Consider the following 14,534-nt stretch of genomic DNA (forward strand, 5'->3'; position numbering starts at 1 on the left):
TACGTGGTCGGTCTCATTCAGTGCGTGCTCTGCCACGGCCGATTTCTCCACCTGCCCCAACCTGCAATGTCGCTTATGCTCTTTGATCCTGGTGTTAATGGATCGTCCAGTCATTCCGACATAAACTTTTCCGCATGTGCAATGTATACGGTATATTCCCGACATTGCAAGTGGGTCTCTTTTCTCCTTCGCCGATCTAAGACACTCTTTGATCTTCCTTGTCGGTTTGAAAAATCGTCTTTACGCCGTGTTTGCTCAATATACGGCTGATTCTGTCCGTCACTCTGGGAATGTATGGCAGAAAGGCCGTACCCGACATTTGTTTTTCTGGTTCCTTACTTCGCCGAGTGTTTGGCTCTGTTACCCTCTCTGTTTGGCTCTGTTACCGCGGAGAAGCCCTCGGACGTTGGCGCGCCAGGTACATATAGCCTGCGGCCGCGAGCTCGCCTCCAGTTCACCACCGGCTATGGAGGGTGAAGCTTTGACAATGCCAGCCACTCGTGCTGGCGAAACGTCTGAAAAATCATTTGATGAACGTCGGCCGAAGAACCCGAGACAGAAGCCAATAGGCAGTTTGTCAACAAGTGGCCACGAAAGCCTTAACAATTTTGTATTACGCCTCTGCGGGGAGGAGATTTGCAGATTGTACCGACGCCTTGACCAACGACGGAAGAAGAAAGCGCGACTGATGTCCTCTCTCGCCTTTCTGTCACGGTGCCGAGATGAATGTGCTACACCGAAGTTCTTGAGATGCAAGCGCCTGTTCACCACCGCCCAAGCACATCGTATCTACGACAGAATGGAACGAGCTTTTCTTCGTGAGCGAATACATACAACACGGAGAGACTTGGCAAGAACGGATCAGTAACTTCTGGACATTTTCTATCAACTAAGTAGCAGAATGCATCGAGACGACTGGGACAAGATCGACAGCATCACTCACAGGAGCATGCAGAACGAACTCGAGCGCTGCACCGAGCGGCAAAAGAAAAAGTTTGAAAGATGCCGGAAGCAGACCGACAAGGCGATTCCCGACATGTCACACACAGTGGTCAACCTCACTGAACGACAATTGACCGAAGAGGAAGTGACTGTTCTTCAAAAAGGAGGGAATTTCGCTATCATCCCGAGAACTATACCTATGGAGGACATCATTGCCAACACCGAAGCAGCCATTCGGACCCTTCCTTGTGAAAGGGCAGAGGAAATACGCACTGAAACAGCCAGGATACTGCGCCGAGCAAAACCACCAGCTTGCAACCTGAAGAAAGAAGAGGTACAAGCCATTAAGAATCTCAACGCCGACAAGAGTATATTGGTACTGCCTGCCGATAAGGGGAATGCGACCGTCGTAATGAAGACCGAAGATTATGAGCAAAAGATCCGAGACCTATTAGATCCGACGACGTACCGAAAACTAAGCGCAGATCCGACGCAGCGTATCACTCGGAATACGAATCGATTAATCAAGGCATCTTCTCTGCCGGCGGACATACAGAGAAACCTGCGCAACACAGAAGCCCTACCACCTCGGCTGTATGGATTACCCAAGATCTATAAGAACAACGTTCCACTGAGACCGATCGTTAGCGCTCCTGGCTCACCAACGTATAAACTGGCGAAACACTTGGCCTCTCTGCTCCAGCCACACGTGGGAAAGACCGACACATACATTAAGGACTCAGGACATTTCATTGAGAAGCTGAAGAAACTGAAACTTGCGCCAAACGACATCCTGGTCAGTTTTGATGTTGTTTCGTTATTTACGAAAGTGCCACTCAGCGACGCTCTGGAGCACATCGGTTCCATGTTCCCACAAGACATCAAAAAGCTCTTCCATGCATGTCTCACCACGAGCTATTTCACGTGGAATGGCGATTTCTACGAACAGCTGGAAGGCGTCGCCATGGGTAGTCCTCTCAGTCCAGTGGTGGCCAACTTCTTCATGGAACAATTCGAAGCACAGGCACTGGACTCGGCGACTTGCAAACCTAAGGTGTGGTACAGGTACGTCGATGATACTTTCGTGGTGTGGAGCCATGGTGAAGAACAGCTCGGTGAATTCCTGAGACACTTGAACAGCCTCCATGCCAACATAACATTTACCATGGAAGTAGAAAAGGACAAGAAACTGCCATTTCTAGATGTGCTGGTCACAAGGGACGGCGAAAACCTGGGACACAGCGTGTATCGAAAACCGACACACACTGACCGATACCTGCACAAACTGTCAAACCACCACCCGAGCCAGAAAAGAGGCATGATTAGTACCCTCGTAACGAGAGCAGGACGAATATGTGAGCCTCAACACCTCAAACGAGAAATGCAACACCTGGAATCTGTTCTGAGGAGCAATGGATACTCCACAAATTACATTAGAAGTGTAACAGAGCCAAACACTCGGCGAAGTAAGGAACCAGAAAATGAAATGTCGGGTACGGCCTTTCTGCCATACATTCCCAGAGTGACGGACAGAATCGGCCGTATATTGCGCAAACACTTCGTAAAGACGATTTTCAAACCGACAAGAAAGATCAAAGTATGTCTTAGATCGGCGAAGGAGAAAAGAGACCCACTTGCAAAGTCGGGAATATACCGTATACCTTGCACATGCGGAAAAGTTTATGTCGGAATGACTGGACGATCCATTAACACCAGGATCAAAGAGCATAAGCGACATTGCAGGTTGGGGCAGGTTGAGAAATCGGCCGTGGCAGAGCACGCACTGAATGAGACCGACCACGTAATAAAATTCGCCGACACGGAAGTTCTGTCTGTAGAGAAGCACTATTACACGCGTTTGTTCAGAGAAGCTGTAGAAATCCAAAAACACGCGAACAGTTTCAACAAAAAAGAGGAAAGCCTTAAGGTAAACGGATCCTGGCTTCCCGTACTGCAGCGAACGACCGTCGCAGGTAGCAAGAGGAGAAACGCACCGGAAATGACCGCGGAGAAGCCCTCGGACGTTGGCGCGCCAGGTACATATAGCCTGCGGCCGCGAGCTCGCCTCCAGTTCACCACCGGCAATGGAGAGTGAAGCTTTGACAATGCCAGCCACTCGTGCTGGCGAAACGTCAGAAAAATCATTAGATGAACGTCGGCCGAAGAACCCGAGACAGAAGCCAATAGGCAGTTTGTCAACAAGTGGCCACGAAAGCGTTAACAATTTTGTAAGACAGAGATTGGAATACATCCAGTAAATGTTAGAGGACGTAGGTTGCAAGTGTTACTCTGCGACGAAGAGTTTAGCACATGATAGGAATTCGGGGCGCGCCGCATCAAAGCAGGCAGATTACTTATGACGCAAATAAAAAGAAAACTTTTTTATTTGTATGTTGTGCCGTGTTTAGGCGGCACATGTAAGTTTCGCCCACTGGGAAGTTGGCGTCAAGGTTGGCGGTGTGTATCCGCCGTGGCAAAGTGCATATGGAAAATCTGAGCAGTCTAGCTCTACACCACAGCAACTGACGAGTCGCGGAACACGGCAGCGCAATGAATTCCTGTGAGTAACTGCGGACCAGCCGGAACTCGAAGCCAGCGCCGGGCGGTGGACAGCAGTGGGTTGTCAACACATCGTGAGTGGCACCAGATGCATGGAAGGCACGCCATGCAGTGTGTTCATTCCAGAGTGACTGATGCTTGAGTCACATGTAGCAGTTGATAAGTAAGCGGCTCTGTAAGCAAGGAGCACGGGGCAGCAAGTTCGGTTCTGCTGTCACTCAGTCGGAGCAGTTAGGAGACAAGTGGCGATTGGCTACTGGCGGCTTACGCCTTTGACGTGCCTTATGCCATAACGGGCCGACCGGCCGCAGCGACAGAAGTGTAATGGATAGTAACGGAGCAGCCTCGTCTGGAAACATGGAGCTGACAAGGAGGCAGTACGAAGTGCTCCTCACTGTTATGATTCATATTGACAGCGTAGTACGGCACGTTTAGAATTTTAACATTAGTAAGGCCCCTAACGTTCTTGGTACTCCCAAGCGAGCGAGTAAGCACTTAGTCTCAGGATCGAATCACAGTCTGCCTTTGGAAGGGCAGCAGTATCGACACGTTGTAGTGTCTCCGTGTGCGGTGCGGGAGCTTGCCTCGTCTGCATTCTGACGGTAGATGCTTACTTGCCGGCTTAGCGTCTCTGATACATCTGGAACCATTACCATAAATCTTTACTCCTATTTACTGTCTGCAGCGACTATGCCCGACGGAAGGAACTCAAGATGGAGCGTCTTCTGTGACATGAAGTCAAGACTCCTGCGACCGTCATCACAGGTATACGCTTATCGATCGTGAACAGCACGCTCTATGTTAAAATCGTTAACGTCGCGATTTGCGAACGCATCCTGTGCGAGACCAAACGGCGTTTCTGCTTCTACCATACAGATGGCGATATCGGAGCGCTCTCCCACGACCAGGTAGGCTTAGACAAGCGAACGATACGTGTTTTCAAATATCCATACGAACTTTCAGCAGACGACGTCGTCGCGGCACTCCGACCACATAGTCCAGTGATACACCGTGGAAGAATGGACTGTTTTGGACTTTTCCCGTACTAAACTGTGTCCGACAGATCACCATTGATCTCCGAAGCGAAATGGGAGGATAATTTTTTGATTTATTTGTGTTAGCTGAGTTTTCAATTATTTATTACGTGAGGGAGCAAATTCTCGCGTCGACATGTGGACCTATTTACAGACAGCTCATTCAGTGCTCGAGCACACCCACGTTACCGACTTTTATTTACAAATTAACTTCGAGGAGTCTTCATTAGACCTCCATCTGGGTGGGAGGTACCAGGAGATGAGCGCATCTATTCCCCGTTCTGTGGTGTCTCAGTTTCAGCCGCCTATGCTTGGTTTTACTGCGTCATACGCTGATGTATGTGTGCCCTCTAAAAAGGGCCATCACAGAAGTTGGGAAGGAAAACATAGGTACAAAGAAGGTAGCTGCGAAGAAACCATGGGTAACAGAAGAAATACTTCAGTTGATTGATGAAAGGAGGAAGTACAAACATGTTCCGGGAAAACCAGGAATACAGAAATACAAGTCGCTGAGGAATGGAATAAATAGGAAGTGCAGGGAAGCTAAGACGAAATGGCTGCAGGAAAAATGTGAAGACATCGAAAAAGATATAATTGTCGGAAGGACAGACTCAGCATATAGGAAAGTCAAAACAACCTTTGGTGACGTTAAAAGCAACGGTGGTAACATTAAGAGTGCAACGGGAATTCCACTGTTAAATGCAGAGGAGAGAGCAGATAGGTGGAAAGAATACATTGAAAGCCTCTATGAGGGTGAAGATTTGTCTGATGTTATAGAAGAAGAAACAGGAGTCGATTTAGAAGAGATAGGGGATCCAGTATTAGAATCAGAATTTAAAAGAGCTTTGGAGGACTTACGGTCAAATAAGGCAGAAGGGGTAGATAACACTCCATCGGAATTTCTAAAATCATTGGGGGAAGTGGCAAAAAAACGACTGTTCACGTTGGTGTGTAGATTATATGAGTCTGGCGATATACCATCTGACTTTCGGAAAAGCATCATCCACACAATTCCGAAGACGGCAAGAGCTGACAAGTGCAAGAATTATCGCACAATCAGCTTAACAGCTCATGCATCGAAGCTGCTTACAAGAATAATATACAGAAGAATGGAAAAGAACATTGAGAATGCGCTAGGTGACGATCAGTTTGGCTCTAGGAAAAGGAAAGGGATGAGAGAGGCAATTTTGACGTTACGGCTAATAATGGAAGCAAGGCTAAAGAAAAATCAAGACACTTTCATAGGATTTGTCGACCTGGAAAAAGCGTTCGACAATATAAAATGGTGCAAGCTATTCTAGATTCTGAAAAAAGTAGGGGTAAGCTATAGGGAGAGACGGGTCATATACAATATGTACAACAACCGAGAGGGAATAATAAGAGCGGACGATAAAGATCAATGTGCTCGTATTAAGAAGGGTGTAAGACATGGCTGTAGCCTTTCGCCCCTACTCTTCAATCTGTACATCGAGGAAGCAATGATGGAAATAAAAGAAAGGTTCAGGAGTGGAATTAAAATACAAGGTGAAAGGATATCAATTATACGATTCGCTGATGACATTGCTATCCTGAGTGAAAGTGAAGAAGAATTAAATGATCTGCTGATCGGAATGAACAGTCTAATGAGTACACAGTATGGTTTGGGAGTAAATCGGAGAAAGACGAAGGTAATGAGAAGTAGTAGAAATGAGAATAGCGAGAAACTCAACATCGGGATTGATGGTCACGAAGTCAATGAAGTTAAGGAATTCTGCTACCTAGGCAGTAAAATAACCAATGTCGCACGAAGCAAGGAGGACATCAAAAGCAGACTCGCTATGGCAAAAAAGGCATTTCTGCCCAAGAGAAGTCTACTAATATCAAATACCGGCCTTAATTTGACGAAGAAATTTCTGAGGATGTACGTCTGGAGTACAGCATTGTATGGTACTGAAACATGGACTGTGGGAAAACCGGAACAGAATAGAATCGAAGCATTTGAGATGTCGTGCTATAGACGAATGTTGAAAATTAGGTGGACTGATAAGGTAAGGAATGAGGAGGTTCTACGCAGAATTGGAGAGGAATGAAATATATGGAAAACACTGATAAGGAGAAGGAACAGGATGATAGGACATCTGCTAAGACATGAGGGCATGACTTCCATGGTACTAGAGGGAGCTGTAGAGGGCAAAAACTGTAGAGGAAGACAGAGATTGGAATACGTCAAGCAAATAATTGATGACGTAAGTTGCAAGTGCTACTCTGAGATGAAGAGGTTCGCACAGGAAAGGAATTCGTGGCAGGCCGCATCAAACCAGTCAGCAGACTCATGACAAAAAAAAAAAAAGAAATTGCGTCGTATATTCGCGGATTTATTATTAACCGTTTTCTTCTGCTTGTTTTTTTCTATCTGACTGACGTCTCTTTTACATAATTTCGTAATAACAGCAAAAATAAACATAACTACTCCTGTTGATTCTCGCGCCTCCCACTTTCCTAGGTCTCACAGGCTCGGTGGCGGGGAAGAGGACACTGTGCCCTGGCCTCAGCACCCAATCTGCCCCGGGGCCGCCAACGGTCCATTAAAACAAAAAGGGGTAGCGTCATTATTGTAAAAAAAATTCTAATGCACAGATTATCAATACAAAGTCTCAGGTTCCATTCCCCGTAACACTAACATTTTTTTCGTTTTCTTTTATTCCTCAAATGTTAAACTACAGATTACGATATTTAAATACATTTTAACAGTTCGATTTATGTTTGTGAAATTAACACACCGAATTTAATTACAATTAAAGAAAGAAAGAAAAAATCTTTCTGCTGGTAGTCCCACGTAAAAGTAACAACAGTTTTATTATGACTATGAAAAGTACCAATATCTACTCAGTCATTTAACTTTTTGCCTTACCTTTAACACGAAAAAAATGAGAACAAAGTTTTTCTTTTCTTAAGGAGACTGTAAATCAGAAAAAGCTTACACGAAAACTTTCAATCAAATCAGTCTAGTCATAATTTTTTAATATTATCATATCTACAGCTAAGATAATGTTTCATTTACGCCGAACTTCACGAATCAGGTTGATACTGATCGCAGAAACATGGAAAACAATAATTATCGCGACATACAGCACATCTCAGTCACTCTGAGTTTTTGCTTATCCACAATCATTTTTCAATATGGCTATTGCAAAACAAACTTGGTTTTCATTCATAATCGGCTCTCTGTCGGCGTACACTTTCGCTGCCCACCACGCATATCGAAGCATGGTGCGGATAACTCACCGGCAACGAGATTCGATCCAGAGACCTCGGGCTTATGAAGCTAAGCACTCAGTCTCTCGTCTGCGACCATTTCCAGTATTTAAGCACGCCTAGACTTTTCGAATTCGAGTTTATCAAAAACGGTTAAGAGTTGCGTCTTACCTCTTACACATGTTGAAGTTCTCGTCGTGTTCTACACACAACGACAGTTGGACACAAATCGTTAATGTGAAGTTCGTAAGATGCCCTTAGGAATGGCCAGTGCCGGCTGTAGTCACCGAGAGAGTGGTGCCAAATATAGGAACATGTGGCTGGACAGTGTTCTGCTGGCCCCTGAGTACTATGAAATTCTCAAGGTAGCTTTGAAACACTGAAGTGTAAAACTAGCAATCTTTGATACTTATTATGGATTTCGTGGCTTACGGCGGTGGATTGTTTGGTTGCGTGTTGTTTTATTTGGAACTGCACGGCTGATTTCTCACCATGTTCTACAGGCGATTACAGACGCAATATCGGTAGAACAGTAACCTCGTCTAAATTGTTCAGTCTCATGGTTGGAGTCTATATGGAGGCTTCAGGGTAGAATCATGTTTCTACTGATACAATATTGTTCTTAAATTAGCAACTGAGTTTTGTATCAGGACGTTTTAAGGATTAGCTTTGTTAAGGACTGGTCATACTCTACCTGTTGCTATTCACATTGTCGGATGACATGTGTGTTTGCATGGATGGTTTTCTTTCAGAGTAATGTTATTTCTTTCTCGTGCATTCGGATGTATCTGGTTGATTACGTTGTATTAAGTCTGTATAAATTAAGCTGTAATGGTGATATTATTTTATGCCTCCTAAGTTAGCTCTTAGTATTAACTTCTAGATTATTCTCTGACTAGATGTTACGAATATAACTCAGCGAGAACGTCTTGAGAATTGTGAGACTTGTAACATACGTGCGGACAGATTTAGTTCCACTGTTAGTGAGTTATTGGTAATGCTACATCTCTCACACAAGTTTTGTATTATTGTGCCGCGAATTATTATTATTGATTCTGAACCATTTAGATGTTATGTCGTCGGAGGCTTTCCCGGCGTATGTGTTGTTTCCAGGGCTCTCGGGTGTCCAGTCGGATGCCATCGTTGAAGTCCCACGATATTTCGGCGAATAACCTTTCCGCCATCATCAGGTGGTTCTGAGAAGATCGCATCCAGCTGGACACCTAAGAGCCCTGGAAACACAACTTAGATGTTCCTTATTTATTCTAAGACTAAAAAATAAAAAATAAATTACGACACACCAACAAGGATTTATCAGAATTGGGAGGAAATCGGTAGATGTGCAGTACATATACCGATAAACAAATGATTACCATTTCAGGAAACAATGGACAATTTATTCAGCAGAAAGCGCTTCAGATTTTGAGCACGTCCGTAACGCGTTGGTCCACATGTGTCCGTTATGCAAGCAGTTACTCGGCCTGGCATTGACTGATAGAGGTATGAAATGTTCTCCTGAGGAATATCGTGCCAAATTCTGTCCACTTGGCGTGCTAAGACAGTAAAAGCCCAAGAGCATTGGAGGGTCCCGCTGATACTGCTCCATACATTCTCGATTGGGGGAGATACGGTGACTTTGCCGGCCAAGGTCGGTTCCTCAAACATGAGAAGAAGCAGTATAAGCTCTCGTCAGCATTATATTGCTGAAATGTAAGCCCGGAATGACTTGACATGAAGGCAAATAAACGGGGCGTACAATATCTTCGACGTACTGCTATGGTGCAAGTGAGCCACGGATAATAAGCAAAGAGCCTTACTATGAAAATAAATGGCTGCCCAGAAGGTCGCTCTTGGTAGTGGGCCCTATGGCGGGCGACTGTCAGGGTTTTATCCCACGGCTGTCGTGGCGTCTCCAGATACTCCTCGGCCTGGAATCTTATTGCCTGGAATACAATTGTCTTCAGTGGTAAGTCCCGCTTCGAACTAAGCGAAGACTTGTCTGGAGAAGCCCCAGACAGCGGTAGGATACCTACCTGATTGTCACCATCCATATGCCCGACCACCAGGAGTGATGGTCTGGAGTGCCATTTCATTTCGTAGCAGGACGTCATTGGCTATCATTCGCGTCACCGTTACAGCACAGCGGTACGTCGTCGATATTCTACTACCCGTTTGGTTGCCCTTCGTGGTAAGTCGTCCTGAGCTTAAATTTCAGAAAGAAAATGCCTGTCCACACAGGGAGAAAATGTTTACTGATGGTCGGCGTGCTTAGCAGACAGTACCTTGGCCAGCAAGGTCGCTGGACCTTTCCCCAGCTGAGAGCGTCTGTAGCATTAACGGCAGTGACCTTCAACAAGCTCGGGATTTTGACAATTTAAAGCGCCAATTGTACAGAATTCGGCACGATATCCTTCTGGAAGACGTCCAGCAGCTCAGTCAAGTAATGCCAAGAAGAATAACTGCTTGCATAAGGGCCAAAGGAACACCAATTTGTAAAGCGCTTTCTCTTGAATAAATCATCCAATTTTTCTGAAACTGTTATCATTAGTTTGTGTGTTCATGTACGTCATATCTACCTTTTCCGTCCCATTAGGATAATTCCATTGTAGTGAGTGGTGTATTACTAAGTATTACCGTACTGTTTTAAAATAATACTTTTACCAGATTCTTAATTAACGCTTCAGTGATTCTATTCCACGTTAGTGTTGTTAATAAATGGTCTCATTGCTAACTTATCGTTATGTCTTTGCAATACCCAGCCACTTATACTCCACAACCTAATTTGCTGTTATTCCAATATGCTGTCCATCGTAGCATACAGTTGTTCAGTAGGCCGAGGTGTTTCCTCACTGCCTTCACCTGGAAGGCATACTCCCCTAGCGTCATCCTGTGTCTGGTGTAGATGCTCACACATTTGCTACAGTTAGTGCAGTGTAACTCACTCCAGCCAGTAGCTGAGAGTTATTATCGATACATTCGTTTTATTCTGTCCATACTTTGTGTTGTCGTTCATTGTGTGTATTCAAGAACCGTTATATCATAGAAGTTCGCTGGTTTGGTCAGTGAAAAAGCTTTTTATGCGTGCAGTGCAGAGGTCAAATAGTGTTCTGTTGAGAGAACGTATTTCCTTACAAACGCTGTTATCATCACCTATCATGCAAATTTCATAGTCCTCAACCAGAGAACTGACGTAGTTAATGAAGCTAAAAAGGACACATACTGTTATCATCACCTATCAAGCAAATTTGATAGTCCTCAAGCAGAGAAAGGACGTAGTTAATTAAGGTAAAAAGGACATTGTTCTGCCCCTCCTTCCTGGACAGCCGGAAGCCGGAGCCTGCTTCACTAGTCAAGCTCTTCTCTTGTATCTCTCTTTGTCATTTCCTCGCAGATTCCGTCGCGGATCTGAGCTGCGCACTGCTACAATTTCTGCACACACCAATCTCTGATAATTACATCCTCCGTAATTTCGACTCTCATCTGCGCAGTATAGCGGCGTCCATGAACCACGAGGATTGTTCATATCATCGGTTGCCATTTTTGAGGGGAGGATGCCCCACCTGCCAGTTCGTGTTGCTTGGTCCAAGCTGTGGTGATCCGTAGCGTGTTTGCACTAAGTGCACTGGTTATCTGATATCAGATTTACGATCATAAGCCAACTCATCGAGTAACTCCAAAAACGAGTCTGCATCATTAATACCACGACCAAATAGCGTAATAACTTTGTAAACTCTGTTGGGTAATTATGTTTGTTGTATCTTTATAACTCTTCCTGGGCAACAGGTGCTTCCAAGAACTAGTTTCCTATGACAGTTTCTTTAAAAAACTGAGTGGAAGTACGATATGTGATCTTGCATTAGGCTCCATCACCTAAATCATTAGTCTGACTCACTCCTGCTTCTCTTGCTCCTAAAATTTGTACAGAAACGTTTGTTTAAAATCCTCGTTACCATGCACTTAGCTGTGCGTTGTTGCGTCTGCCTCCTCCCGAAGATGTGCGCAAATGGAATTCATTTCATAATTGGCAGACGATGACCTCGGAGGTCCGTCATCAACTGTTCGATACAAATTTTGGGACGCAAATCGCACTATCTGTCAAGAAACAGCACGTACTATGTACCATAACTTCGATGTCCTGATGGCTCTTCGCTACCCGCACAAGTGATTGTACACTACTGGCCATTAAAATCGCTACACCACGAAGATGACGTGCTACAGACGCCAAATTTAACCGACAGGAAGAAGATGCTGTGATATGCAAATAATTAGCTTTTCAGAGCATTCACACAAGGTTGGCGCCGGTGGCGACACCTACAACGTGCTGACATGAGGAACGTTTCCAACCCATTTCTCATACACCAACAGCAGTTGACTAGCGTTGCCTGGTGAAACGTTGCTGTGATGCCTCGTGTAAGGAGGAGAAATGCGTACCATCACGTTTCCGACTTTGGTAAAGGTCGGATTGTAGCTATCGCGATTGCGATTTATCGTATCGCGACATTGCTGTTCGCGTTGGTCGAGATCCAATGACTGTAAGCAGAATATGGAATCGGTGTGCAGGAGGGTAATACGGAACGACGTGCTGGATCCCAACGGCCTCGTATCACTAGCAGTCGAGATGACAGGCATCTTATCCGCATGGCTGTACCGAATCGTACAGCCACGTCTCGATCCCTAAGTCAACAGATGGGGATGTTTTCAAGACAACAACCATCTTCACGATTAGTTCGACGACGTTCACGGCAGCATGGACTAACAGCTCGGAGGCCATGGCTGCAGTTACCCTTGACGCTGGATCACAGACAGGAGCGCCTGCGATATTGTACTCAACGACGAACCCGGGTGCACGAATAGCAAAACGTCATTTTTTCGAAAGAATCCAGGTTCTGTTTACAGCATCGTGATGGTCGCATCCGTGATTGGAGATATCGCAGTCAACGCACATTGGAAGCGTGTATTCGTCATCGCCATATTGGCGTATCACTCGGCGTGATGGTGTGAAGTTCCATTGGTTGCAAGTCTCGGCCACCTCTTATTCGCATTGACGGCACTATGAACAGTGGACGTTGCATTTCAGATGTGTTACGGCCTGTGGCTCTACCGTTCTTTCCATCCCTGCGAAACCCTACATTTCGGCAGGATAATGCACGAACGCATGTTGCAGATCCTGTACGGGCCTTTCTGGATACAGAAAATGGTCGACTTCTGCCATAACCAGCACATTCTCCAGATCTCTCACCAATTGAAAACGTCTGGTCAATGGTGGCCGTGCAACTGCCTTGTCACAATACACCAGTCAATACTCTTGATGAACTGTGGTATCTTGTTGAAGCTGCATTTGCAGCTGTACGTGTAACGCCATCCAAGCTCTGTTTGACTCAATGCCCACGCGTATCAAGGCCGTTATTACGACCAGAGGTGGTTGTTGTGGGTACTGGTTAGGTTCAAATGGTTCAAATGGTTCTGAGCACTATGGGACTTAACATCTGTGTTCATCAGTCTCCTAGAACTCAGAACTACTTAAACCTAACTAACCTAAGGGCATCACACACATCCATGCCCGAGGCAGGATTCGAACCTGCGACCGTAGCAGTCGGGCGGTTCCGGACTGAGCGCCTTAACCGCGAGACCACCGCGGCCGGCTGATTTCTTAGGATCTATGCAGCGAAATTGCGTGAAAATGTAACCACATGTCAGTTCTAGTATAATATATTTGTCCAATGAATACCCGTTTATCATCTGCATTTCCTCTTGGTGTTGCAATTTTAATGGCCAGTAGCGTACATTCACAGATGGCGGTACAGGACTGTCGTCTGTACAAGAGAGCCTGTCTGTTAAATGACTTAGCACCTTTCCGCCTATCCTCTTCAATCATTAACGTCTCTCCGACCGTAGTACTGATTGTTGATCTACTGTTACATGTTTTCGCCTTGAACAATCCCACCAGCGCTACACGATTTCATGATTTGATGTGTACCTGTATTTATGCATCCCTGTGTGCACATGGATAGCTGTTAATGGTCACTTCTTTGGTGTTTTCAATCAGTACTCTGGCAGCAAATGCACACAGGGCTCAGAACATGTAGGGAGTGTCCACTGGAGTAGGCTGCGGGGGAAGCAGCCTCAGGACTCACTGGAAATGCCAAAGAAGCGACCATGAACAGCTGTCCACTACAGTGGACATGTGCACCACAGTGTTAAATTCGAACAACATCCTTCTTTTCTCCTGATGTTTCCAGTTTACAGGAACGGTCCTTCTGCAAACCCACATCACTATGTGACAGCTCCTCTATCTGTATCGGGGCTTGTGATAAGTCGTCCATGACTTCCTCCTTTGACTTGTTCATCAGAACATTAATGATCGGGTGCAAACGAGAAGGAGAAGGTAATGTAATATCTTGACAAATTTTCAAACGACAACTGGTGTGTTAGTGCAATACTACTGCCTATATTGACGACCAAAGATCCGGCCGAGTAAAACTCTGAGGGCCGGGTACAAACCAGAAAATAATAAGGAGGGCAGGTAGACAATGACACAAACCACCGCGATGATTACAGAATGTTACTCCCGTTTATCAGGAAGCAGATCCATGGATCCACGGTGCGTCGCAGCGGCTACTGAGTGGTGCCGATGAAATGCGTGTAGAAGAGGGCAGCCAGCCCACGAGCGGTCATCCGACACGAATGTTGCCAACGAACCGGCGGCACGTCGGCCTGCTGCTTGTAGTCGACGCCGACCCCGGTGAAGTACTCCGGTAACTTCGC

Source organism: Schistocerca cancellata, chromosome 5, assembly GCF_023864275.1.
Source record: "Schistocerca cancellata isolate TAMUIC-IGC-003103 chromosome 5, iqSchCanc2.1, whole genome shotgun sequence".
Classification (NCBI taxonomy): Eukaryota; Metazoa; Arthropoda; class Insecta; order Orthoptera; family Acrididae; genus Schistocerca; species Schistocerca cancellata.